Source organism: Rattus norvegicus, chromosome 5 (genome assembly GCF_021556685.1).
Source record: "Rattus norvegicus strain SHRSP/BbbUtx chromosome 5, alternate assembly SHRSP_T2T, whole genome shotgun sequence".
NCBI lineage: Eukaryota > Metazoa > Chordata > Mammalia > Rodentia > Muridae > Rattus > Rattus norvegicus.
Window position 1 is genome coordinate 128192127 of NC_141538.1, and position 27374 is coordinate 128219500.

At 48.8% G+C, this 27374-nt stretch overlaps 1 protein-coding gene across 8 annotated transcripts in view; it reads left to right on the top strand.

Annotated features, from left to right (window-relative positions):
- Glis1 (GLIS family zinc finger 1) overlaps positions 1-27374 on the top strand; it is a 191816-nt gene that overhangs the window by 84243 nt on the left and 80199 nt on the right. The window contains exon 1 of one of the 8 annotated variants that reach the window (XM_087548602.1): positions 24861-25239. The exons of 5 other annotated variants lie outside the window; for them this stretch is intronic. The gene's annotated coding sequence lies outside the window, so the exon portion shown is untranslated. Of the gene's footprint in view, positions 1-24860; positions 25240-27374 lie in introns of those variants that run through there. 2 more of the 8 variants (XM_087548603.1, XM_087548604.1) reach the window with 2 other exon arrangements.

Here is a 27374-nt window from a genome sequence, read left to right on the forward strand (position 1 = left end):
GTGGCAGATCCTGCCTTTCAACCTTAGCCTTGTCCACCTCTGCAGAGCTGGAAGGTCTTAGGAGCCCTGCCTGCCTCTGCCCTGGCGTGGATACAGCCAGGCCTGCCGAGGGCATGGAAGTTTGGAATGACTGGTGTCCCAGCAGCACGTGTTCTCATTCAGCTTGCCTTTCCGTCTGCTCACGTCTCTCCCTCCTGGGCTCACTCCTTGATCCTTGTCCACCATTTTGTCTACCATCCCTCCTCTGGGTTTGGTCCTAGGATTCCCTGCCCTGTGCCGTTGCTCCACCCTGTCGCAGTGGCTCTGCTAGGGCTGGGTGACAGGCAGGTCAGGGAGAGAAAGAGGATGTATCAGTTCCTATCTAGCTGGTCAGGTCTGCACCCTTGACTCCGCAGTGGCTCTGGTTAACCCTGTCTGTGGAGGGGGACATGGCTGTCTGACCATGGAGGAAGCCAGTCCCTTTGGATAGCGATGATCTGTTTTGCTCAGACTCTCCCTCCTGTAGCCGCTCCATTATACAACTCCAGTATCCATACCTCATGCGGAGTGCAAACGTTTCAGACTTCTTAGGCTTGGAAACTCCTACATAGGCAAAACCACGTGAGCATCTCTAGTCATATATCAGAAATGGCCAGGGATTAAAAATGGTTGATTGACAGTCAAGAAATGCTGGATTTCACTGCGTGGGGGAGGGGCTGGGGGTGGGTGGGTTCTGGTGTCCATGCATGTGTCTGTGCATGTGTTCATTAAGAAGATGACATTGGAGTCCCTAGCATTACAGGTGGTTGTGGGGCTGCTGGTGTAGGTGCTGGGAATGAAATCTGGGCCCTTTGGAAGAGCAGGACCCACTCTTTTTTTTTTTTTTGGTTCTTTTTTTCGGAGCTGGGGACCGAACCCAGGGCCTTGCGCTTCCTAGGCAAGTGCTCTACCACTGAGCTAAATCCCCAACCCCCAGCAGGACCCACTCTTAACTACTGAGCCATCTCTCCAACTCCAAGGCTTATGATTTGAGGATTACAGATGCTCAACCTATAGTTGCTGCCAAGACAGCCAACTGGAGGGCTCCGCGGCCCCTTTGCCTTTATGATCCAGCACCACCAACCAGTTAAACCGTGGTTATTACCCGTCAAAATGAAAAGGGAACTCCCTCATTCCAGAGAGAGGCCATCTCTGCTTCCACCCTGCACACACTGTCCCTAGCACAGTCCCCAGATACAGATCTATCTTCTCGCCCAGTGGACAGATCCTGCCTGCCTCCCTCCTTCCTTCCCTACCACTCTGGCTGCTGGCTCCCAGAGTTCAGTGCTCAACATTAGATATTCTAGCCCTGGAAAAACCACCAGCTTCTTCTGTGTTCCTGTCCCCTGCACATGTGGGTCTGTTCTGTGAATCTCTCTTCTTCCTGCCTGGTTGACTCTTGACTGTCAGTCACTGACAGTGAGTCTCTTGGTAACTGGAGTGCTTACGTGGGGATAGTGCTATTCCTTCCAAAGACGGGCGTCACTCTGCATCTGCTGTTGGGTGTGCTGTACCCAGTGACACCAGCCAAGGCCTATGGGAACTTCATACATCACTTACATGCCATCTGACTCATTCATGAGCTTAGCCTAAATCCAGTCTGGTCCAGGTAAGAGTGGACAGCAAGTGAGCCTCCCCGAGACCAGAGAAGCAGCTCTCTGCTCTCAGCCCGTTCTCTTGATTCATGTGGATCCTCCTCCAGAAACACACTTGTGCTCCCCTCCCCCAGGACATAACATGGTTTCATTTGCATAGCCCCCACTCTGCTTGAAGCTTCTCCCCTGGGACCCTCCCTTGCCCTTGCTTGTGGACTTAGGGGTCTTGCTCCCAGGGCCCCTATCAGTTCAGTAGAGATCAGCTGGGTCTCAGTGGCCACCAGTGAGGGCCAGCAGAGAGTAGCTTGTAGCATGCTGGGGCAGTGGGTAAGCCTGTGAGGGAGACCAGCCTGTCAGGGAAATCATGCTGCTTTGCTCTCGGGCCATTCATCCCTTCTCTCCTCATTTAATGGACGCTCCCTGGGACCTGCTATGCCGAGGGGCCAGGATCAGAAGGGAAGCTGACCCACCCCATGGAGCCAATATGGGGATGCTGGGCACACCCAAATGCTGCCTACTGGAAAGGAGAACTAGAAATGCATCACAGGTGGATGGCTGTGAGAGGGGAAAGATGCCAGGATACTGAGTGGGCTCCCAGAAGGCCCTGCACTTAGCTACTGAGTGGCTGAGTGAGGAAGCACGTGGGGAACTGGAGACAGGTGGGTGTGCTGAGGTCAAAAGCCTGGCCATAGAATCAGCCTATTTCGGTTGGTTTTCTGTTGCTATGACAGCATACCCAAGGCGGAGTAACTTAAAATTAAAAGTGTACTTTGGCTCAAGCTCCTGGTGGACAGAAAATCCAAGACCAGGCGTCCACCCTGGGGAGATTCTTGGGCTGTTTCAGCTCAGGGCAGGAGGTGGAAGGTGAGCGGACATGTGCAGAGGTGGGGGAGGGGGCTGGCAGGTAGCTCAGGGTGGACCACTTTCTCAGTGTGTGCAGGCTCTGGGTTAGATTCCCAGCATCACCTAAAACACTAGAACCCAGCATTCCCAGAGTTGGGGGCCAAAGGATCAGGAGTTCAATGTCATTCTCAGTTGCATCGTGAGGTTGAGGTCAGTTCAGGCTGTAGGAGAACCTGCCTCAAATAAAGGAATCGAGGAAGAGATGGGGGCAGCCTGAGCTCCTGACAGTTGACCCATTTCCTGGAGAAAGACAAGGCTATTCTGGGCACCTCCCGCCTCCTCTCCCTCCACCCCCAACACTGCCAAGCTGAGAAATTAAGGTTTTTAACACATGTTCCTTTGGGGGAAACACACGCCAGTCCTTAAGTTTGCTGTTTATCTTGGGACTGCCCACCGTGGCTGGCCCCTCGAGGGTAGCGTCCGGTGTAGTGGTCATGGTGAGTACTCATACTTTCCCATTGCCCTTCCAGTCACAGAGGACGTTCTCACTGGGACAGCGACGTTTCCTGTTGGCCTTCTGTAAATACCTTCTGTCACATTAGGTTCTCTTCTTTCCAGGCTGGCTGTTTCCTTTAAAAATTGAGTGGATTTTGAATTCTTTATTTCCTTTTAAGCTTTAATTAATTAATTAATTAATTAATAACATTTTATGAGTGCCTGTATACTCATAAACATGTACACGGTGTGCCAGAAGAGGACATCAGATCTCATTATAGATGGTTGTGAGCCACCATGTGGTTGCTGGGAACTCAGGTCCTCTGGAAGAGTAGCCAATGCTCTTAACCGCTGAGCCATCTCCAGCCCAGATTTTGAATTTTTATCATGTCTTGTCTGTGATTATAAAAAAAAATGTTTTTTCCTGAATTGACGAATGTCATAAACAGTGTTCAGCAAAGTTGTAATGTCAAGTCAACTTTGTATTTTTCAGCTATATCTAGTCGCACTGTAATGCCTTTCCCCAGCTACATACTCCAAGATTAGATTTGTTAGTATCTTTGTTTTGAGACAGGGTCTCACTGTGTAGCCCTGGCTGGCCTGGACTCTCTACGTAGACCAGGCTGGCCTCGAACTCAGGGATCTGCCTCCTAAGTGGTGAGATTAAAAGTGCGAGCAGCCGCACTTAGCTAGTTTGTTAATTTCTCATTTAAAGTTTATTTGCCTGTGTTTGTGAATGAAATTAGCTGTGACTTCCTCCTACTGTCATTGCTGAGCTTTTAACACCAGGGCTCTCCTCATACTAGGCAGTGAATCGGGGAGACGCCTCCTTTGTCTCGTCTCTGGAACGCGGCATGAGAGTGAAATTTCTTTGACTATTAGGCAGTAATTAGGCAGAAAAGCCGCCTGGGCCTAGAGTTTTCTTTGTGGGAACATTTTTCAAAAAGATTTATTTATTAATTATGTACAGTATTCTGCCTGCATATGCCTGCAGGTCAGAAGAGGGTACAAGATCTTATTACAGATGGTCGTGAGCTACCATGTGGTTGCTGGGATTTGAACTCAGGACCTCTGGAAGAGCAGTCGGTGCTCTTAACCACTGAGCCACCTCTCCAGCCCGTGGAAACATTTTAAACATTAATCTAATCTGTCCCTGCCTATGGGCTTGTTCACGTTTCCTAGTTTTCTTTTCTTTGATTTTGATAACTGAAGCTTTCTTAGAGATTGGTCCATTTGGTAACTCAAAATCACTGGCCCGCTCCGGTCTCTGGACAGCGCCTTGTCTGTGGCCCGCTTCTGTTGTCATTCCCATGGGGGTCAGTTGCTCCTCCTCTCTCCTTACTGTGAAGATCTTGGTGAGTTGCTTGTCGTTCACTCACCTTGTCAGGACTTTGCTTGGAGATTAGTTCACTGATCTCTCTCCCTTGTGCAGCGTGCAGGACGGGTTTGCTACGGACTTCTGCCCGTGTCTCTGATTTCTCTGTACCTTATTTTGGTTTCCTCAATACCGGTGGAGTTCCGATTTCTCCTTACGTTGGTGGCTCTGTTCATTTCAGTTCTGGGACGTTAATGGAGCTTTGCTCCTGAGGACCCTTCTTGCATATGCGCAGAGGCAACGCTAGTGATTCCCGTCTTTTCCACATCAAGTTCTGTCCCTTTCCCAGACTGTCTCAGCTACATAGAACCTTATCGTTATTCCTAATGTGCTAAGGACACCAAATCAGACTGTATACCGCGGTCGTCTGCAGCATCCTCCCATTCCTCCCGCTGGTCTAAATGCAAGCTGCCCTGACAGCAGGGACACTACTGTTCTGGGACTCTTGTCCTTGGCAAGTGGTCTCAGGAGCCAGAATGAGAGCTAAGCGGTGAGGCAAGGCAGCAGGCTCCTCTCCCCTACATCATGGGGGCCTTGAAACGTTCGTCTCCACCACTGTAGGGCTGGGCTGGGAACTTGCATTTCGAGTACTTGCTTGTCTTGCTTCCTGGGGTAGGTGGGAGGGGAGGCTGCTTGGTGGCCTCACCCAGAGCCCAGGCCCATGGAGGTGGCCTGCAGCTGACTGTGGTGGCTCAGCTAAGAGTATCAGAGAAGATGGCACAGGACACAGGATCCACAGACAGCCGTGTACAATGTGAAGGTTTCTTCCCATCTGTTTCCTCATGGATGAGCTCCTCCTAGACCTCCTTGTCATCTTGCTTTCTCAGGCCTGGCTTCGGTTGTTCCACGAACAGTGGTGACACCGGGGACCAGATCACTCTCTGAGCCTCAAAACTTCCCTCTCTTCTGAGTTTCTGGATGCCTGGCTCCACTTCTGCCTTGGCCACTTCTCCCCAACACCACCCCTGAACATCACGTGCCCACGTTCCCTTCCTAGTGGTCCCATCACCGTCACCGCATTCAGACATCTGCTGTGGATACAGAGGTGTGTTTTCAGCCTTGATCTGGCCCTTCAGCCACCAGGATTTCTCCACTGTGAATGGCAGTGGCTTTTCTATCCTTTTGACTTCCAAGGATCTCACTCATACGTTTCTGTATTCTTTCTACCCCATCCTCCCAAGTGCTAGGACCACAGGCGTACGGCACCATGGCCCCTACACAGTGGCTGCTTCACTCGATTTTGGCACGTTGGCATGGGCACCAGGGTGATTCTGTCACAACTTCTTCTGTTGGTTGACAGTTGGAGATTTTGTCCTGTGTGTGGGAACATGCTTGCTGTTGAAGGTGCAATGTGTGAGCCAGCTCCCTAGAACAAAGAACCTTTCACCCTCAGAGTTCAGAGGTCAGCAGTGCTGAGCTTGGCAAACCTCATATGGAGACCCAGCAATATGATTCTTCTTTTGAAAAAACTTTTTATGTTTGCGGGTGCTTTTCTAAGTCTGTGTATCACTTCTGTGCCCAGTGCCCAAGGCCAGAAGAGGCCATCAGATCCCTTAGGACAGGAGTTACCAATCGTTGTGAAGAGCTAGGTGGGACTCGGGTCCTCTGGAAGAGCAGCCAGTGTCTTAGACCTCCGAGTTGTTTCTCCTGCCCCATTGTTGCTTTTGTTAAATTCATCCAAACTCTGCATTTCATCTAATGTGAAGGTAAAGCAAGGTCTGTACAAAGCCTTCAGTGCCCTGTGTCTCAGTCTCTCTATGTCTCTCTGTCTCTCTGACTGCCTGTCTCTGTCACACACACACACACACACACACACACACACACACACACACACACACTCCCTTATATTCCCACCGTCTCCTCCATGCCGTCTGGCTTACTCCACTCCAGTCACGTTGACTTCTAGCTGATCTAGGAACATTGGTTTGACCTCCACTGCCTCAGGGCCTTTGCACTGGCTGGTTACGTCTGCTCACCTGTCCCCACCTGCGCCTAGACATCACACCACCAATTTTCCTCCTGCTTCAGATGATTACCTAAATGGGCCTCTACTGTGAGGCCCTCCCTGATACCTGTGTAAAAGTGTGCCTCCCCTTCAGTCGCCGCCTCCTTATTTCTTTCCTGTTTGTGCTTCCTATTTATCATTCTGTGTGTGTGTGTGTGTGTGTGTGTGTGTGTGTGTGTGTGTGTGCATGCATGCATGATACTGAAGACCATGCATGAGGCAAGCGCTTCACTAATGAGTTCTATCTCCAACCTGCAATTTACCTATTTTACGTTCTGTCCCCCCAGAACATGAACCCCGCGAGAGCAGAAATGATTACCTATTTCATTCACAGCTACATTTCCAGCCCCGGGAGCAAGCCCTGGCCCGTAGCAGGTGCTCAGGAAAGAATGTGCTGAACAGATGATGAATGGACAGTGCTGTGCCGAGCCTCGGCACGTACATACGATGTGTATGATCATCATTATTACTCTGCACGATGCCCGGGGAGAGGCTGGAGACCCCGCCGCAGGATCTGGGAGAACACGACACACATGGGGGCAATTGGTTAACTATTTGGGGGGGGGAATCATAAAGTTAAATCCTCACCAGCATCATCTCACAAAATCCATTCCAGATGGATTAAGGAGTGAAGTGTGAAAAATGAAGACACACAAAAAATTAGGAGAGATTATAGCAGAATACTTAGCTGACATCTAGTTGGAAGAGGGATAGGCTTACGTAATGGCTGACGAAGGGGTTGTAACTAAAAGACTGTTGAAGTGCTTCGGGTTGTAAACATTTTTATATGTGAAACTTGGTCTTTGGCTAGGTGTGGCGTCCCATGCCTATAATCTCAGCATTGAGAAGCTGAGGCAGAAGGATTGAAAGCTTGAGGCTAGTTGGGATACACAGTGAGACCTCATCTCAAAAATGAATGAATGAATGAGTTAATAAATAGATGGGTATTTGCTTCTAGACCAAAGGTGATAGGGTTTATAAACAAACCTATAAACTAAAAAGATCCCCAGACTAAAAAACCAGGGAGAGGCAGGTGATGGAAGAAAACGCAGTCAGACAGAAGGCTCAGGTATTTGTCCCCAGTCCTAATATCCAGTTGTAACATCCAGGAAGAGGAAGTTGTGCCGCCCTTTGTCACCAGCGGGCTCACAGCCTCTGCTGGGCTACAGCAGGGATGCTCTCGCCATGGCAACTTGACAGCGATGTTCCAGGAGCCTGGCAAACATCCATCCACTTTGGTCCAGGAATCCCTCTCCTTGGAAGTAGTCCTGGGAGGCGTTTGGAGCTGTGGACAGTGATTTATGTGCAGGGGTGCTCATCCGGGTGTTAGTTAATGAGAGCCAAACATGGAAAGTGTCCGAAGTGCTTGACAGTGGGAGAGCCAAGTGAGCATTGCTGACGTGACCAGACGTACTATTCAGGGGACGGCTTTAGGAGACTCCCCAGGAGTAAAGGGAAAGGTTCAGAATCTGATGGGTCTGTTGTCTATAACAAATACTGACAAATGTGACCCGGTATTAAGACCCAAAGTGTTTGCGCACATGGATGTGCACACACAATCATGTACACGGTCGTAATGAAAATGGATATATCATAGTTTTCATCAGTTTGTGAGATGAAGTTTTTTTAAAAGGGTTTCTCTAAGTTCACTAGAGAGAGGCCCGTGCTGCGGTCAGTTGTATGTGTCTTGGGGAAAGGAAAGCCTGACTTGCATGTATGGAGTGGTCTCATACATGTGTGCAGGAATGTTCTGGAAGGTTCTCAGCTTTGAAGAATTCCCTGGGTTAGCAACTATTTATAGCCCAGAGGCCCCAGCTTTCACGGATCCTGTGTTCGAACGTACAGCCCAACAGTGAGCAAATGTCTTAACAGTGTGTGCTGGGAAGATTGATAGCAGACAGGGCCCCTCACTGGACGTGTGATCCCAGGGACAGGAGACAGCCCAGTGTGCCCAGTTCACTGTCTTGCACAGAGTAGGCTGGAAAGAAAGAGGGCTTGCAGTGTTTAAGCTGTGGGAGGAGGCTGGTGTGGTTGAAGCAGGAAGGAGTGAACAAGGTACCCATTGATGTGCCCCACCCTATCTTTGGATCCAGGCCTGTTCACACTGAAGCTGGTCTCATGCTTCACGCATTCCTCGGGCATGCACGCATGCACCCTGTCAACAGGTAGTAAGCTAGGCAGCAAGGCTGAAAGGCTGAATAAAGGACTCTGAGGAGTTAACAGTCCAGGAGCAGGCCAGTAGAGCCATCAATGGTGCATGGTCCAACTCCTCTCTTGGCTTATTCATGGGACTGTGAACTGCAGATGTCTGGTGGGGGTGGTCGGGGCCATCGGATCTGAGCTCTGTAGGACATGCTGGAGTGAATTTCCCAAGCAGAGAGATCGTTGAGGCCAGCATGAAACAGGAGGCATGGCAGGGTATGATCAAGAATAGCACACACCTTTACATGTATGTGTGCATGATGGTACGGAGTCAAGTTCTAGAGGGTCTGAGGCGTGTCACATGCAAGGTAGGGTTGGTGTCAGGCTAACTGCTATGGCATCCCAGAGCAGCCAAGATTTTCTGGGGCAGGACCTGGAAATGTGTCTCAAGAGTTGCCTAAGAGGTCGTGATACCTGTGCAAGGTGGGAGTCGTGGAGAAGTAAAATGGGCAGAGCCAGGAGTCTGTCCTCAGAGCCTGCCCCAGTGGCTGCTCCTTCTGTTTCTGGGAGCTGGGGATTTTTGTCCTAATATTTGAGCCTTGGTCATTAAGTCCACCCTGTCTCCGTCCTGTATTTTGTATCGTGCTTTGAGGGTAGCACTCAGCACACAGTGGACCGAACTGGCTTTGATCTGCCGGATGATAATAAGTGTGGGAGCCTTGACGGTAACAGGTGCTGTGGTGGCCGGTGGGTGGAGTGCACAGTCCACTTGATCCGGGCCCCGTGAGTTCATCTGCTGACCACGGTTCCTGGTCTGTTTCCTAGAGCTGATAGTTATGTCAGTGCATGGGGACTGGTGCTTTTAGTTCTGTCTTCAGAGTCACTACAGGGTGGGCATTGAGTTGGGGGGACTGAATCAGTGATGTGCTCTGTACATTAAGAGCTTTCATTCTGGCGTCTTCAGCCTGGCTGGTTAATTTGAGGAGGGCCCCCGGGGACGAGGCAGACAAAATGCTATCTTTGTCTTGGGCAGAGACCCAGGTCAGGGGCTGGCAGGAGCAAAAACACAGGGAATGGCCATGGGAGTGGTGCCTTGGAAACTGCACCTTCAAGCTAAAGGCTTACTCATGGGTCTCTTAGGGTCCAGCCCCAGGCGGGGACCTTGCTGCTTCTGGCTCTCTAGCTCTCAAGTCACCTAAGGTTCCCCTTTTACTACACTCTCTTAGAGGACTTTGGAGTGAGTTGACCAGGTGACACGGCCTGGAACAGCACATCTTGAAGTCCCCATCTATAAAATGGGCACAATTCTGCCTCCATATATACCACATACAAGTTGTGTCAAGCTCACAGACACATCATTAGTGTTCAGTCTATGTCCCGCTCCTTCCCTGGTCCACCTCTGCTGGAGGGGAAGTTGGCAGAGTGTCCCCAGAGGGTCCCCAGCCAGGCCCCATTGGCCTTAAATTCTGCTATCTCCTCGAGATAATAAATAGGAACAAAACTCAAATCCATTATTAGCTTCTTCTAGACTGCATGATTTATGGCTTCAAAGTGTCTCTAGTTAATCTGTCGAAAGGGATTTTAAATTTCATCCGTCTTCCCTGCTGGCAGCCCCTTCTACCTTGAATTCGGCTGTTTGACATGTCTAGTACCGCAGTCCCATTTTAAAAACATTTACAGTGGGTCGGTGGAAAAAAAGCCAGAGCTGAACGGCAAGCATGAGGCTCAATTTGGCACATCTGCTTTGAATTCCACGCATCTCCACAAGTGCAAATAACTTGAAAGTTCGCCCTGGGAAGAGGTCTGCTGTGCCCACGAGGGCTGCCTTAGGTGACTTTAAAGGAGAGAGGGATAATTACTGAAAATGAATTGTCACTGAAATAGAAACCTCCCGACCGGCCTGCTGACCATCTGCTGCTCACATGTGCAGGCCGCCCGCACCTCCCCCTCCCTACTCTGGGACGCTCTGCTCTCTGGCTTTTAAATCGTTGCTTCCCAGCACTCAGGTGATGCTCTGGTCAAGACTGATGGGAACTGAGATAGAGCTGACCGTTCCAGTCTATGGCCTTGGGAACCAGAATCTGGGTAAAGGTGGAGATTGCCTAAGGTTTGGTCCTGTGATAGATGGGAAAGGCTCTGACAGTAGGCCCTAGGGACACAGGGTTGGGGCTGGAGACAAGCAAGCACACGTGAGAACGCACTGACACAGGATAAGGTATGCATGTAGGTTAGAGGACAACTCGTAGGAGTCATTTCTTTCCACCACGTGGAAAGCTCTAGGTATTGAACTCAGGTTGTCAGGTTTCGTGCCTTTACCCACTGAGCCATCTTGCCCGACGTGGCATGCTTTTAAGTAAGGAGATGTGCTCTCAGGATGGTAGTGTGGGATGAGACAGTTAGAAGATTTTCCAGGGTGGTTGAGGAAGGCCTCCCTGGCGAGCTCAGAGCCCCCTGGGAGCATCAGACTCAGCGTATGGAGGCCACAGGAGAGGCTTTGTAGCAGAGCCCAGCTGGAAGAGCGGTATCCATGCCTGAGGCTGCTGGCTGTGCAGGATAGGCGTGGAGAGAGCTCCCGGGCAGGGCTGTGGTGGCAGCCCCTTGGGAAGTTAGGGTTGTCTGCTGTTTATTTGACTTGTCTCTAACTGGATTAACATCCTCACTAGCCGGAGCAGTGGGAACTTCAGTACTTGGCCGGGCTCTAGTCATACCAATGAGAGGTGTGGGCATGGCACTGAGGAGGCTGGACTTTGGCTCTGTGTCCTGTGCGTCTCCTGCCATCCCCAGAACAGCCCTACTCCAGCCTCCGACCCTGCCAAGAGGCAGAGACAGTGCAATCATTGTCACAAGCCTTTCAAGACACCAGTCAATGGTTACTGGCACCCCCTCAGCCCTTCCACGGTCACCTGGCTCTGGCATCTGGGGGTGACCCAGACCTCTCTGAGGGAAGGCAGTTCTCTGACTGCAGGCCGCTATGAGCTTTCCTGAGATACCACCGTGGCACCCCACGACCTGTGCTGGTCTCAGGGACTGAACATGGATACTGTTTGCGCACTCCTCTGAGTGAGAATTTTAAATTAAAAGCAAGATTTTTAGTTTATATTCAGCCCAGTTGATCAGCTTGTTGTGTCTGTGTCTGTGTCTGTCTGTCCGCACGCGACTACCCATGACCGTGTGTTCTCTTGTGATAGCAGGCCTTAGAGAGTTTCTTCAGTTGCTCCCCACCTGATTCTTTTAGACGGGTTCTTAGCCCCTGAGCCCTACTAATCCTCTCATCCCCGACTCCCCCAGTGTTAGGGTTACAGGTGCGTACTGCCGAGCCTGGTTTTAAATGGCTCTGGGGTCCAAACACTTGTACAGCAAGTGCTGAACTCACGGAGCCACTTTCTCAGAGCCCAATTCAGCAACTTTTTAAGTGCTTCCTGTTGGTTTTGTTTTGTTTTCTGTTCTAAGAAAACTTTGCCCGTCCCAAGTGTGAAAGCACGGGAGTCAGACCGTCTGAGGATTCAAATCAGTTTCTCTTCCGAGCGTCTCCTGTGCTCCTTCAGAGCGTTCTGAGAACCATGAGGATTAAATAAAGTTATCGTGTAGCCATAGACCCACCTCGGGGTACACAGTAGGTGCTCACTACAAAGTCTCAGGGCTAGGAGTCGGGGATGCTGTCTAGGGTGGGGAGACCGGACCACATATGTGCAGACACTGCTTATTGAATGACTCTCTGAGTAGATGAGGAATGAGAAAATGATGAATAAATGGTTTGCTTATGAGGATGTGGTCTGCTTAGGGTCAGTCAGGAGAGGGACTCTTTGACTCCATCATGAGAGGCCGAAATGTAAGCTTATTGATGTAGCCTCCCAGGTCCCGCCCACACTGGCAGCCCCTCCTCAACTTCTGTGCTTCCTGGACCCCATCTGAAATACTTAAGAGACCCCAGTATCTCTGTGATAGCCAGAGAGAGGCTGGCCTTGCCCTTGGGGGCTGTTCTTCTTGCTTATCTTTTGGCAAACAGCCTTTCCGGAGTTAGCTTGAGTCATCTCTTGGAGGGATTTGTCTCTGGCCCCCTCCCGCTCATAAGCAAGAAAAGGCAGTCAGTGAAGCCGTAGCTTACCAGCCGGGCCCGGGACTGCCAACAGCTGTAGTTGGGGATTTGTCTCCTCTCAGAATGGACCCCCTTGTGATGGGGCACTCTGCAGCCCTTTAGTGAACGTTGGTCATGAGCCTTTGGATAAGCTGGGCCTGCCATTGTTCTTGATTTCCCTGAAGACTAAGTATAAAGTACCTAATGACTAAGTTCACAGCACCTTCACACTTGCCTCAGTGCATTTCTTCATATGCACAGGCTCCTTTTCAGGAAGGTGACTGCTCAGGTGTTGGTTATTTTAAATTGTGTTGTTTGTCCTTTAATTCTTTTTTTTTTTTTTTTTGGTTCTTTTTTTCGGAGCTGGGGACCGAACCCAGGGCCTTGCACTTCCTAAGTAAGCGCTCTACCACTGAGCTAAATCCCCAACCCCCTTTAATTCTTTAATTGCAAGAGTTCCTTGTCTGTCCTTGATCTGATTGATTGGATTGTGTATTGGGAATTTCTCTCATTTTCTGCCATGTCTTTTTATTTTAGAGAGAAATGGAGGGTTTACATTTTGATTCAGTCAAATGCTTCCTGATCTTTGTGTTCTAAGAAAACCTGGGCTGTCTCAAGGTGTATTCTTTTCTCTGTTACGGTTTCAGTTTTAAGGTTGGGTCAGTTATACATTGGGAGCTAAGCTCTGTATGTGGTGTGAGGTAGAGTCAGCTTCGTCTTTCCCAAAAGCCTGTCAAGTTCTCTAGCATGGTTCGCTGAAGACACTCTCCTCATTGGTGTGCCTTGGCCCCTTATGGAAAACTCCATCAAAAGGGTAGGGGATACACCTCAGTCAATAAAATTACTGAAGTGCTGTAGACCTGAGTTTGATCCCCAAACCATGCATAAGCCACATACAGCCACCTGCACCTGTAAGCCCAGCACTGGGTGTGGTGTGAAGTTAGAAACAGACAGATCCCTGGAGCCCACTGGCCCGACAGCCTAGCGAGCCAGTGAGTTCTAGGTGGCTAAAAGCACTTGCTGCTCTTCCAGAGGACCCAGGTTTGAATCCTAGTACCCCCTGGTGGCTCTCAACTGTCTGGGACTCCAGTTCCCAGGGATCTGATGCCCTCATCCGACCTCCACAGGCACCTGCAGTAAGCAGATATGTATGCAGGTAAAGCACCCATAAGCATAAAAGTAAATCAGTAAAACTTTAAACATATTTAAGATAACCATTGGAGAGCAGTTGAGGCAGATGCCTGTCTCAGAATTTGTCCTTCATGAGTATGTATGTACACACGTGTACTCACGCACCTTCATACACACTTGCACACATCTTCATGAAGGCATTCATACCACATACATGCCCAGAAAGCAAGGGCAGGAGCAATTCGTGTTGAGCACATTCCCACAGGTTTATTTGTAGACTTCCTGGGCTTCACTTTAACTTTTGTGAAAGGCCTTACACCACATTGTCTTAATCCCTGCGGTTTTATAGAACATCTTGAAGCCAGATAGTGCATGTCCTATCAGTGTCAATGTTATTTTGGTCATCTAGGTCCCTCGTGTTTTCATAGATACATCTGAATCAACCTGTTTATTATTACCAAAAAGTTGGTCACTATCAACATTTCTAGGGCAGTTGGATAGATCTGCCATCTTTCTTAAGCTTTGCTTTTAATCATGTGTATGTGCACACGCGTGTAGGTGCCCTCAGGGATAAAGGTGTCAGAGGGCCTGGAGGATATTCTGCTGGGAATCAGACTTTGGATCATATTTTTTCCCTGATGTAGAAAGTATTTCTTTTAAATTCATTTTTTTTTATCATTTCCCCTCTAGCAGAAAGCTGCAGTTGCATTGTACACGTTGACGTTATATCTGGGGAGATGGCTGAGCTAACGTACTCTGTTTTTTGATTGATTGGGGAGTATGTTAGAGCTTCCATGTAAACTGCCATGTCATCTAAGGTGGACGACTTCTCCCCACCTCTTTGTACCTTTTTCTTTCCTTGCTCAATTGTCTCAGCCGCAGCCAGGAACAGAATATTAAGTAGACAGGACATGCATTGTTCCTAGTGCAGAACAAAGCATCTTGTCTTCATGTTGAGCTTCCAGCTAGCTACGGTTTGTCATTGCCATGCTTTGTGGATTGAGGACATTCTTCTGTGTCTGTGGTACACGGAGAATGTCCATCATGGATGGGTCCTGGTCCCTGCATCTCCTGAGCTGGTCATGTGGCTCTCCTTACTCTTCTGGCTTCATCAGTTATCTGTTTTGATGTAGAATCTTGTCTTTTTGAGTTGATTTATATTTTCCTATATTATTGAATCTATTTTTTAGCATTTCTAAAGAGTAGTCAGCAGAATACATACATATATGTGCATATGTATATGTGTGTATGCTATTCATATGAAATTGTAAAGAAAAAATGTTAATAGTTGACTGTAAATCATAAACAGTCCACGGATGGATGAAGTAATTAAACTAAGAGGCAGTGAAAGTATCTGCATCATGCCATGCACTGATGCTAGAATGAAGGTTAGGGAGTTTCTTGAGAGATTAGAAGAATCCCTTCGAAGAGGGTGGGTTGGCAATGCAGAAGGCAGCATAAAATGCTGACTGGAAACAATGTGGTGCATTACTGCTGTGAAGCTGCTGTAATATGGCAGCACAAACTTGATAACTTTATCCCTGGAGATGGTCAGCAGCACACGTTATTCTCGAATGGCTCTGAGGCCAGGAATCCAAAGTCAAGACATCCAAAGTCGGGGGTCCTGGCCCCTCCAGGCTCCAGGAGAGAACCTGTTGCTTGCCTCTTTCTTCTGGTGCCTTCAGCCTCCTAGTCCCACTGCCTTTCTCCTTTCTATGTGTCTGTCTCCTTAATGGGATGTAAGGCCCGTTGAGATAATCTGGGATGGTCTTACCTTAAAATTCCTTAGTTTAAGGGCTGGAGAGATGGCCCAGCTGCTAAGAGCACAGGTTGCTTTTGCAGAGGACCCAAGTCCAGTTACCAGCCCCTATGTCAGGCTGCTTGACATTGCCTGTAACCCCAGTGCCAGAGGAGTTACACCCTCCTTGGGGCTTCATGGGCACCTGCTGTAAGGTGAAAACACACACACACACACACACACACACACACACACACACACACACACACACACAGTTAAAAAATAAAATCCTTAATTTAATTATAACTACAAAGAGATTTTCTCAGACCCTGAGATGTGGTATGAGGTCTATTCAAGGAACCAACTTCCTCCCTCCCTCTTTCCTCCCTCCCTCCAGCCTAGCACACAGTAGAGCTTTAAGACTTTCTGTATGACACATGGGCATTTGATTACTAAATCAGGTGCCATAAAGCCCAATAGCAAACACTAAGAAGACTGAAGTTAGGGATCCAGGATCTTTGATTTTGACCAGCATAGTGTTTTTTTTTTTTTTTTCCAATACTGCTTGAACACGAAGTGAAAACGTATTAACTGAAACGAAACCATCTCCGGCAACATAAATTGTTGTCAGCTTTTATAAATGGTTAAAATAAACAAGTTTGGTCTAACTGTTTATTTGAAAAATTTGGGAATGAAGCCACTTGGCAACGTAATTTGTAGCTAATTGGCTTTTGATGAATTGGTCATTTGACACATTGAGTTTTGGCCAGCTGGCTCTTTGGGGAGTCAACGTTCAGCCTGGGGCTTGGTGCCTGGGGCTGGTATGAAGCCCATGGGGGCGCCAGACAGGCTGTATGCTGGGCCTAAGATCTTCGACCAGGAAAGAGCCCAGAAGGCCTACCAATTCCTCAGACCTGGCTGGGGCCTGCTTCCTGCTAGGTGATAGGAGGTTTTGGGGACTCAACTAGTACCAATGCTTCATTGATTTTAGTGTCTGAGCTGAGTGCCTTGAGGTGACTATTGTCTCATTTAACCACTGCCTGAACAGCAAGTGTGATCTTTGCTTTACGGATAAAAGGAGCTCAGGAAGGGTAGCTTACCTGGCTAAGAACCGGGTAAGTACCACCCACATTCCAGGCCAGGTTGTCTGTCTCTCTCTTGCTCTTAACCACAGGGCCCAAATGAACCTGTCATCGTCGTCCTCCTTGCCCTTAGCCGGCTCTGATCTGCCAGTTCCTTCATAGACATAGACTTCATAGACTTCATTTCCTAGGGGCTCTATTCAGAGGCACCTGCTACTGATTCTCCACCTGAAGAAACTGAGGCAGGATTGGATGTGAGACTCAGCCAAGTTCCAGCATCCCAGCTGAACAGGAGGGAGGCTGTTTCTGCTGCTTCCCACAGCCCTTAGCCTCCAGCCAGGGCTGGGGGGCTACTGCTGCTTGGTTTCTCTGGCAGTGGGACTAACCCCCAGGCCCCGCCTTCTGCCCCCAGCCCTCCTTGTTTATATCCCCGTTAATGGGCCCTTGCAGGCCAGCCCAGCTGCCGTGGGAGAGCCAGTGAGCCACCTGGAGCTGTGTCTGCTGCAGAATGTTTACGGCGCATGGAGCCAAAACGAAACAACATCCATCTTGCTGACTGGTCACAAACACTGCGCCCATTCATGGCCAGGCGGTGGATGGCCCTTCGCTTGGCAGTGAGCTGACAGAGATCAGCAGCTTTGCGGGACAGCAAGAGAGTGAGGAGAGGGCAGGTGGGCTCGGGTGAAATCACGCCCAAGTCCAGGCACACCTCTTGCCTATTTTCCGTTCACCCGTTCCTCTCACCAGATGTGTCGTAAGATGGTGCGCTCAGAGTTGTCTGAAGAGAGTTCTCAGTCCCTGAGGTGGCTTTAGACATATAGGTCAGCCCCAGCCACAGACCTCAGGAAGGTCCGAATGAAGTCATCTGTCCACGTGAGGTGTCGCAGCATGTGACAGCTATCTGGCAGCCTATGAGAGTTTGGCCTCCTATAGACTCTATATGCTAGAGGACCAGTTCACATGGTTACCGTAAAGAATTTCCATCCTGGTATGAACCAATTATAGCGCTCGCTGCCTCCTGTTTAAGGGTCCTGTGACTTACACAGGCCTCTGAGGACAGCAGGAATGTCAGACACACCCTTGTGTTGGTGCAGAGTTCAGCAACAGGTGTGCAAAGCTATCTTTGGCCCAGATCAGGGAAAGGTTTTAGGGCAGGCACCCAAGCCAGAACAGGGAATACCCCTTTCCCCCCATTTGTAGTGAGGGTCCCTAGTGTTAGATCTAGGAACAGGAGGAGGAAGCAGGGCAAGGCCCTTCAAACCCCTCCTTTGGGTCACAAAGCCTTTTGGTGTTTTCACCATGCTGGGATCAGAAGATACCAACACTGGGCAGCACCTGCAGTCTCCGTGATCTACAGAAAAGTAAATGAAGGCCCAGAGCTTGGGAGTTCACAGGCTGGAAAGGCTTGCTTTGCTCAGCGTTTCCCTGCACTCAGCCTTACTCGTGACAGGGGGCAGAGTTATGGAAACAGAGCAGAGAACCCTCACCTTTCCCGCAGAGGCAAAGAAAGGCAAAGATTTTTCCTCCCCTCAGCAGCCACTTGCTTTCTTGCAGCCTGTGGAGCAAGGTCAGGGTCTTATTCACAGCCTGTGCACGGGAGCTCAGCTTCCAGGGCTCTATGTTTGAGCCCACTTCTGCTCACAGTGAGAATGTGCTCTGCTCGGGAGTGCTCTGCTTCCCTCTTGTCTCCTGGGGTTTCCCTGAGTCTCAGTCAGTAGAGCAAAGGAGCTGCCGTGTGCCCTGAGCATCCTAGGCCAGAAACAGGGATGAGTGCATGTGTGTCTTTCCACAATGCCAGGATTTACTGAGTAGCAATGAACCCAGAAGGTGCAGCGGTTTTGATAGCTGTCTGCCAGGTAATCTATCCATATATCTGTAGCTGTATTTGTGTGCACATCTATGTCTGTATATGTGTGAGTTACAGAATGAGTACACATTAAAGAGACTGCAGCAGGCGTCCAGAGGGTTCAGAGACAGGCTGACAGAAGAAATGCATGTATTGACGAGCAGCCCAAGCCAGCTGCAGGGATGGAGGTGCCCCTGCGGAGATCCCACCACCAGAGAGTCAGGGCTGAGAGTGCAGATATGGTCAGCTGTAGAGACAAGGGTGGAACAGGATCCAAAGTGGGGTCAACAGGCCCAAGTTCAGATGGGCAAGGCAGTGAATCCAGTGGGCCATGTCAGCATCAGGAGAACAAACTGAGCTGAAGACCCAAGGATAGGTAGGAGTCCTCCTGTCCATCCGTCCCTGACACACAGTTGTGTCAGGTGACGGGTTGGCAGGGTTGTGCCATCACCATGATGGGTACTTTATGGAGTCCAGATGAGGGAGTATATATATATACCGCTTGGTCTGGCACATCCAGTAGGTTCTTGGGTCTGGCTTCACTGGTATGATTTTAATATGCCCACGTGTGCTCAAGGTCTCAGTGCGCCCCATTTATGTGGCCGCACCTTTTCTACTCTCAGAAATAAGTCATTTGTCAGTCTGTACTGCATGGATAGTGCCCAACAGAGGGTAGTGTTTGTGGGTCTCCCCAGGCATCATCAAACACCCTCAAAATGAAGTCAAAAGCTACTTACAAAATGGAGCCTCTCAGGATAAGGGCCAGCTGCAGACACTGTTTTATACAATGTAGAATGACTTAACAGCAGCGATCAGGGCTTCCGTGGACCCTACCCTGTCACCTGAAAGGCTTCTGAGCTGTCTTTCCTAACCTCCTCTAGTCTCCCAGGCTCCATTTCCCTTGAGACTTAGCCCAGTGATCACTCAACATTGCTCTTTTCAGCACTCATTCCTTTACTCAGTGGTTCTCCCCAAAGATATGTGGTACCCTTATCTGCCAGCCAGCTACCCAGTGCAAGGGGAACTCGGAGAAGAAGGGCACACTCAGTGGGGGAAGAACAAGAGGAATCAGAACAGAGCTATGACCAAGTCAGACACCATGTAACTGTGCCATGTGGTGGGAATTACAGGGGATGGGCTTCTGCACCGAGGCCACACTGAAGGTCAGTGTTCCTTGGTTGGCTCGGAAGTCATGTCCTAGGCAGTGGGAGGATCAGGGGTTAGACATGGCCACATCTGGGCTGGATTTTTGTTATTTAGAGAGAGAGATTGCCCTGACTGTGGTAGAGAGATGGGTCACATTTAAGAAGCAGAGGAACCTAGTCCAGGTGGAAGATAGTGGCTTAAAAGCAAGGCAGCTAGTAAAGATGAAGGGAAGGAGGGGTGGGAGGAGAGAAGAGCTGTGAGAGGGCATTGGCTGGAGTCAGGGTGTGCATCGAAGGCATCTCCAGGCCTCAGCCAGTGTCCACTGCCTGCCAAGGTGCCAAGGGATAACCTGGCATGCCTCGGCACAGACTGGACTGCCAGTATCTCTTGCCGGGCAGCAGCATGTGTGGAACCCTGTGCCCTCCTTCTCGTAGGTGTCTTCAAGTTCAAGACCTGGGCGTAGAATCCAGGAACAGACCTTACAACTCAGGGAGATTAGACCCAGTCTTGTTCTCAGAGCACCTCTGTGGGGTGGAGTGAGATACACTTGAACCAAATCTTAACCCTGCCATGCTTGCTCTTGTGACCTTGGGAAGACCTGGCTTTGCTCCTCCGACGAATGAAGAGTAGGCCTCAGGGAGAGGTGGCCTGCAGGGCATCTTTCTCCTAACAGGATCCTTTTTGTGTCACACACCCCCCCCCCTTTCACTCCTGACGTGGACTCTATAACGTTCCCTTCCCGAGCTGCTGATTAGGAAAACCCCATGTAGTGTTGTAATTGCAATGTGAAGAAGAGACAAAAGGAGGGTGGCCCGTGAGCCCGGGTTCCCTTGTGTGACGCTCAGGCGTCACTGGCTGGGGGAGGTGATTGGCTGCTCACACCTGTGTGCATTGTCACGCAGCTTGATGGCCGCAGATGTACAGAGTCACGGGCAGAGTGGCCGGGGTGACGTGATTCTCTGAATTGGTGAACAACCCTTGGGCAGCTTCCAAACAAAACACAGTACAGTCTTTCCCTAATGTACATGGTAGTTCCAGGCCTGGAAATTTTAATCTATGTTACAACCATGAAAACAGCGCTTTGTTTTCTGTGTGAAATGGACCTATGTTCTGCCTTCCACAGCCGGGTCGCCTGTTTACAGATATTTTGAATCTCTGGCATGATATTAAACACCTAGATTAGGATTGACCCACCTTTGGCAGTAAGTTGGGCCTACCCCACTAAATGACAGTCTATGACCATCAGAAATCCCCCCAACCCCGTGATTTCCATTGTCCCTTGGAGTGGCTCTCTCCCAACCCTGTCATAGTGATGCCTGGGCTCAGGGTGTAGCCCGGAGGACTTGAGGAGAGAGCAAGAGAGCACCCGCTGCCACCACCACCAATCACGGGGCTTCCTGGAGGGAGGGCCCTCAGAACTGGGTGGGTTCAGATCTGGGGTGGAGCTAGGGGGATTTTTCAGATGCCAAAACTGTGCCTTGCCCTGCAGGCTTTCCTGGCCTTTGGACCAATCTGTGGAACAAGTAAACTTTTCCACAGGGTTCAGACTTCTGAGACTCTCTGAAGGCCATGGAACCCTTCCTGTGTCTTCCTACGAGGCCACCTCTTTGCATGGTGGTGTTCCCCAGGGGCTGGGGATGCCCTCCCTCACTGGATGGTGGTAGGGGCACTTCTCTCCTCCGGCAAAGGTGTTGTAAGTGGAAAGCACAGTGTGTTCACTGTCCCTAACATGACGTGGTGGAAGAGGGGTGACTCACCGCTACTAGTCGTCATCAAGACAGTGTCTTTAAAAATAAAGTCACAATTCAAGCATGGTTTCTGCCAAATGTGGATTGCTTTCCCTCCTCCCTGCCATCCTAATTTCAGATTCTGCCAGGGACTGAGGTGCCTTCATAGTTACCGATCCTTCTCAGATAGGAGGCACGGGGACCACCGTCCTCATCCCTACTTCAGAGTTGTCTGTCTGGAGCTGGGTACCCTGAACCTCCCCTGCTGCCGGCCCATCTTCCTTCCTGGGTTTTACAATATTTTCCAGCAGTTGGAAGAAACATTACAGTAGCTGAGAGAAGAACAAATGGGTAAGGAGTTAACTAATGAACTTGTTTCAAAGGAAATGGAATTGTGAGGTCGTAAATACATACCTGTGTCAACGCTTGTGGCTCTGGACTGGCTGTCCGTTCAAGTTTTATAGAACCCAACAGCCATTTCCTCTAGTTTCTTACCACCCCATTCCTGTCTGTGCTTTCTGAGCTTGGATAAGAACAAGTGACGTTTGGTGCCGGTTACTGTATGTGACTTGGGCCAGGCAGGACTCCTGGGGAGCTCCAGGGCATCCTAGAAATTGAGGGTGAGAAAGGAGAGCTTGGAGCCTGGTATCGTGGGCTCTCAGGCCCATCTTAATGAAGGTACTGAGCTCTGTGAACCTGAGGCATCACGGGGTGAGAGAAACAGTTGATACGTTCCCAGATGCATAGGGAGCTCAGCTTTCAGTCTTGGAACCGTGGAGACTGAGAGTGTTAAGCCTTATCAGGATTTATTCACTGGGCTACCCTTCCCCACCCCTAGGAGGTTCTCAGATTCACTGAGGACATGTTTTCTTCCCTTGGGTCCCTGACACTCCAGAACCTCCATTGCCACCGAGAGGCACTTAACATCTTTTCTGCCTGAACTGGTCAGGGCCCCTATAACAGGGACTGAGGGGTTCCCTGAGGAAGAAGAGTCTTGGCCCTCGGAAGCCTGGCAGTGTGTCTACCGCAGTAGCCAAATGTTTCAAGCTCCTTTTAGACTGTGCTCTGGTATTCTTGTCTATTGGTTGCTTGTGGAGGCCTAGAGGAGCAGGGGAAGTTTGCACACCAAGAAGCCTGGTGGACAGCCATTGAGAAGCCAGGTGGCAGGAATCTAATTCAATCCCATTTTTGATGTAGCCTCGAGGATTGGTTATTCATTTCAAAAACAGTATGCAGTGTGCAGTGTTTTAATATATACAATACAGATTATAACCTAGAATTTATACCTGTAAAATTTACCTATGTCTGTGGACAGTTTATGAGATGACGAGGATGGCTAACACTGTGACTCTCAACCTATAGGTCATGACCAACTGGGATCAAACAATCCTTTTACAGGGGTCGCATGTCAGACATCCTGCATAGTAGCTAGTTACACTACAGTTTATAACAGTAGCAAATTTATAGTTATGAAATAATGAAGTAATTTTATGGTTGGGATCACCATGATATGGGGGACTGTATTAAAGGGTTGCCGCACTAGGAAGGTTGAGAACCACTGGCCTGTAGTCACATTGCCTGTTTCCTCTGTCCTAAAGGAGAGTAGAGAAAGATAGAAACCCTCAGTCCTAAAGCCAGATCTCCTCCGAAACCTTTCCTAGGCAGAGCCAGGCTGAACCCCGTGGCCCGTCATATCTGCCATTCCCTGCTTAGGATTCATGGCTTCCTGCTGGGCCACACTGTCATCACCACCCACAAAGTCCTGCAGGACAGCCCCAGCCTCTTCTGTGGCCTCACCACAACCTTCTCCCTGTTCCTCGAAGGGCTTTTCTTCCTGAGCCTTTCTGCACCCTTTCTCTGGAGAGCACGCTGGCCTTGAGGCCCTTACTATTCCCTCTGCCTAGAATGCTTGTCCCAGGTGGCATGTGGCTTCTGCCTTCCTTCCCTCCTCAGTCAGCCCCTCCCTGACTCTGACTGGCCTGCTTCTCCTTACTCTCTAGCTTCTTGGCTAGTTTGTGGAGAGTATGTCAATGTATGGTCATAGCCTTAGTATCTACCTGATATCACAGGGTTAATTTGTTTCTTTTCCTTTGACATTATCTTCTCTCCTACCAGAATGCAAGCACCACAAGAGTAGAGATCTTTACTTTTTGTTCAGCACATCCATGGGCCCCGGGGCAGAGGGAAGCTTAATTTCTGGTGTCTTATCCTGGCACCCAGTAAGTTATTCAGTGAGTGTGTGTTAAAAAAACACATCAATCATTAGCATTTGATATAGCAACTCATTTTCCATTTTTTTATTTGTGGGAGCTTTTTTGGTTTATTGGGAAAAAAAATAAAACGTGTTTTTCAAAATTGCCAAACCATACATTGACATACTCTCCACAAAGAAAGTTACTTGGGTTAAGAAAAAACACAATTAAAAACAGTGAAAATCAACACAAAATTCAAATCCTTCTTAACTAGCTGCTGTTCAAATAAGATCTGCAGATATTTTCAGGTTTTATAATATTGAAGACTTGTTACCCTTTATTTATCGCATTAAGTTTTGCTCTAAATTGCCATTACTTACACTAACCACTCTTTATTTATTTTTTTCCATCTTTATTAACTTGAGAATTTCTTATTTACATTTTGATTGTTATTCCCTTTCCTAGTTTCCAGGCCAACATCCCCCTAACCCCCCCTCCCCTTCTCTATGGTGTTCCCCTCCCCATTCTACCCCCATTACCGCCTTCCCCCCAACAATCCCATTCACTGGGGGTTCAGTCTTAGCAGGACCAAGGGCTTCCCCTTCCACTGGTGCTCTTACTAGGCTATTCATTGCTACCTATGAGGTTGGAGTCCAGGGTCAGTCCATGTATAGTCTTTGGGTAGTGGCTTAGTCCCTGGATGCTCTGGTTGGTTGACATTGTTGTTCATATGGGGTCTCAAGCCCCTTTCCTTTTCCGTTTTTTAAACAATCAAGACTTTAATTTTTTTAAATACATAGAATTTCAAATCCTGCTCTTTTCTGGTGTCTGCTTTGGTGGCACTGTGGCTTGAGCTTGGAGCCTCGGGTGTTCTGAGCATGTGCTCTACTACTGACCTATCTCCCCATCGGTCTTTTCATTGGGCGTAATTCTTAAAGTGCTTTCTCTTGTGATGAAGATTTTTTTTTTATAAATCCAGAAAAAATATGAAATGGTGCCTTGTGGTAAGGCGGACTCCCCTACGTTGTGTCTGTGATTAGCAGCTGTTTGATCCTGTGTCCAGCACCTCCAAGTAGGTGAGGAGGGTCCCCCCTCCCCCCGCCTCGTCTCACGTCTGGCAGAGGATGTGGGAACCGACTCCCTCATGAGCTGTGAGATGGTCTCAGTTCCTACTTTGTGGTTAACAGGCCATTTGGTAAGTAACCCACATGAGTTGAGGAGAGAAACTACCAGAATATTATTCACAGACTGCATTCTTCAGCAGCCGAAACTTTCGAATCGTGGTGGCTGCATCGTGGTGGCGTCTTACCATGTCATGTCTAATGCCTATCAGATTTCTGTCTGTGTTCCATGGTTGACTTAACCATTCTGTTGGTAGATGCACAAAAAGCCCCCTGTCCTTTTCTGTTACCGGTGGACTCTGAAGTGTAAGGTAGCAGATTTTTATTTCAGAGTGGAGAGGAAGGGAGGGAGGTGAGCGTGGGCGTGCTTGTGACGCTGTGTGCGGGTAGAGGCCACAGAGTCTCCGGAGTATATTCTCTCCTGCCGTGATGTTAGGGATCAAATGCAGGTTGTCAGGCTTACACAGCAAACACTTGGCCCACCAAGCATCTCACAAGCCGACTCATATTTCTAAATGGGAACACCGAGAGTCATCTGCGGAGAAGACAGAGGTGTTGCCGATGGCATGAATTGATAAGAGTCTTTTTGGCGGGCAGTTTGGACGGTGAGTGAGACCGTGCTTAAAAAGAGAGCTGTGCTTCTCTTTGGACTTGGTAATCCCATATCCAGAAGATTATCCTAAGGCTATAAATATGGATAAATGTAAGGTAGGTGATCATAAACTGACTGGTTTGGTTTTCTCTTTTCTGAACAGTTTGAAGTACGACTCTAAGGAATAATGTTTGTGCAGCCAGGAAATAAGACGCTGCACGATTGGCACAATTATTTGTTGGAAAAGTGTTTTCACATCTGGACTAAAACAAATTTGGCCTGTATCGGACTAAAGCTTCTGCCTTGGTCTGTTTTCTGTTTGTACCATTCATTACCTGAGAATGGGTTACTTATCCTGAGGGGAATCTGCGGACTCATGGTTTGGAGGCCGGGAGCTGATACTGAAGTGTCAGCCTCTGGCAGATGTCTTCTTACTGCTTCACATCAGGGTAGATGGCAGGGCATAGCTGGAAGCTCACTAGAGGGCAAGAGAGAGGAAGAGGGAGGCAGACTCCCGGCAGGACAAACCTACTCCCCAGGTAAAGGCGTCATCTGTTCATGAAATACAGTATGAAGATTAAGTGAAATAAAATCAGCTAGAAACATCAGCCCATAGTGCCGCACAACAGGAATTAAATTCCAACATGGTGGGGTTTGGTGGATCAAGTACATGTAATGCTTAAAGTCAATGAAAAGCTGCCAAGACAGCCAGGACTCCATATACAGGAGAGAAAAACAGTACACTGAGGTGACTGGGACTCTGGATGTCATAATTTCCTTTCAGGCATTTATCATTTGCCGAACTCCAGGGAGCTTTTTTGCAGCCTTACTGTGCATGTAGATTCGATTGGAGTTTATTGGAGGATAAGGCTGAGTTCCCAGGAAGACAGATAGACTGGAGTCTTACTCTGTCATTTCACGTTGCTTTTCCTGCCCACTCATATTTACTGGTGCTGAAGTGGTACAGGCAGCGGATGAGAATGTGGGGAGAGTCGGGCAGTCGGAGGATGAGAAGCGAGGTGAACTTTCAGTGGCTTCAAGGAAGACAGATATTGAAGTTCAGAGTCAAGAAGGAAGAGCCTGACATCCCATGCCTTCCAGTGGAGCCCCCTAAGGATGGCATCCTATGAGAAAAGGATACAAACACAGCCACAGAAATCCAGGGGTATGGGATTTAGGACCAGGAGTGGGGAAACCCCACACAGATTCAGAAGTGGTCCAGATGCTCCTGTTATTAGACACAGGAACATTGGATAGAATAATAGAATTAAAGTAAGGGGGGTGAATATGAATGAGATGTGATGTGTTGGTGGGCCGGATGGAGTTGAGAGTCCTGTGCTCTTGTCCTGCCAAAGAAGTAGGAAAAAAAATAAACCTATTAGACAGTAATATGTCAGGGTAACTTAAAGGTAGAGGAAGTTGTGTATGATAAGCTAACAGGCAGAAAACAGAACAATAAAAATCACTTATATGAACAAAGTTGAGGATGAAGAGGAAAAGTATAGATAGGCCAAATAAATTAATAGTAAGTTTACAGATTTAATTCTGAGCATATGGTAATTATATTAAATGTAAGTGGTATAAATGGACTAAATATTCACATTAGAAAGGTTACCAGAAAATGATTTTGTAGAATGCTGTATTAACAAGGTCTTTTTCATCGTGACGGGTGTTAAACACTGTGAGATGTTATCTATCCACGAGTGCCGAATGTTGTTCGGCTGTTCTGCTTGAAGTGCCTGGTTTACTGATACTGGCCTCACATGGACTCTCCCTGAGACACGATGGCTTCTCCTTAAACAAGATGACTTCATCTAGTTCCAGATCTACCCACTGCATGCAGGAGAGCAGCGGACACTCCCTCCTGGTCAGAAAGTAGAAGCTCTAGCTTCTGACCTAAATCAACTTGTGTTATATGTCTGTGCTAACCCCTGGCCGAGAGGACCAGATCCTGCTGATTGACATGGGTGTAAGGAGAACAGCAAGGGCAGGCTGGGTATAAGCCATGCCATGGAGAAGAGAAAGTATGTGTTCTACACAAGGCCACGGGACTCCTAAATAACAAAGCCAAGATGGAAACGCAGCCAGAATGGCCAAGGAATCTGCCTGACTCTCCTATCTCATTTTTAAGCTTATTAAATAGGAGCCATCTTCTTTCCTATCTCTATTAGCAAGGGGGAAGGGCCGAATTGGCTACTGGGGGTCCTGGACTGGGTGTGTTCTCTTCCTCCAGGTTCACAGGTTGAAGTAT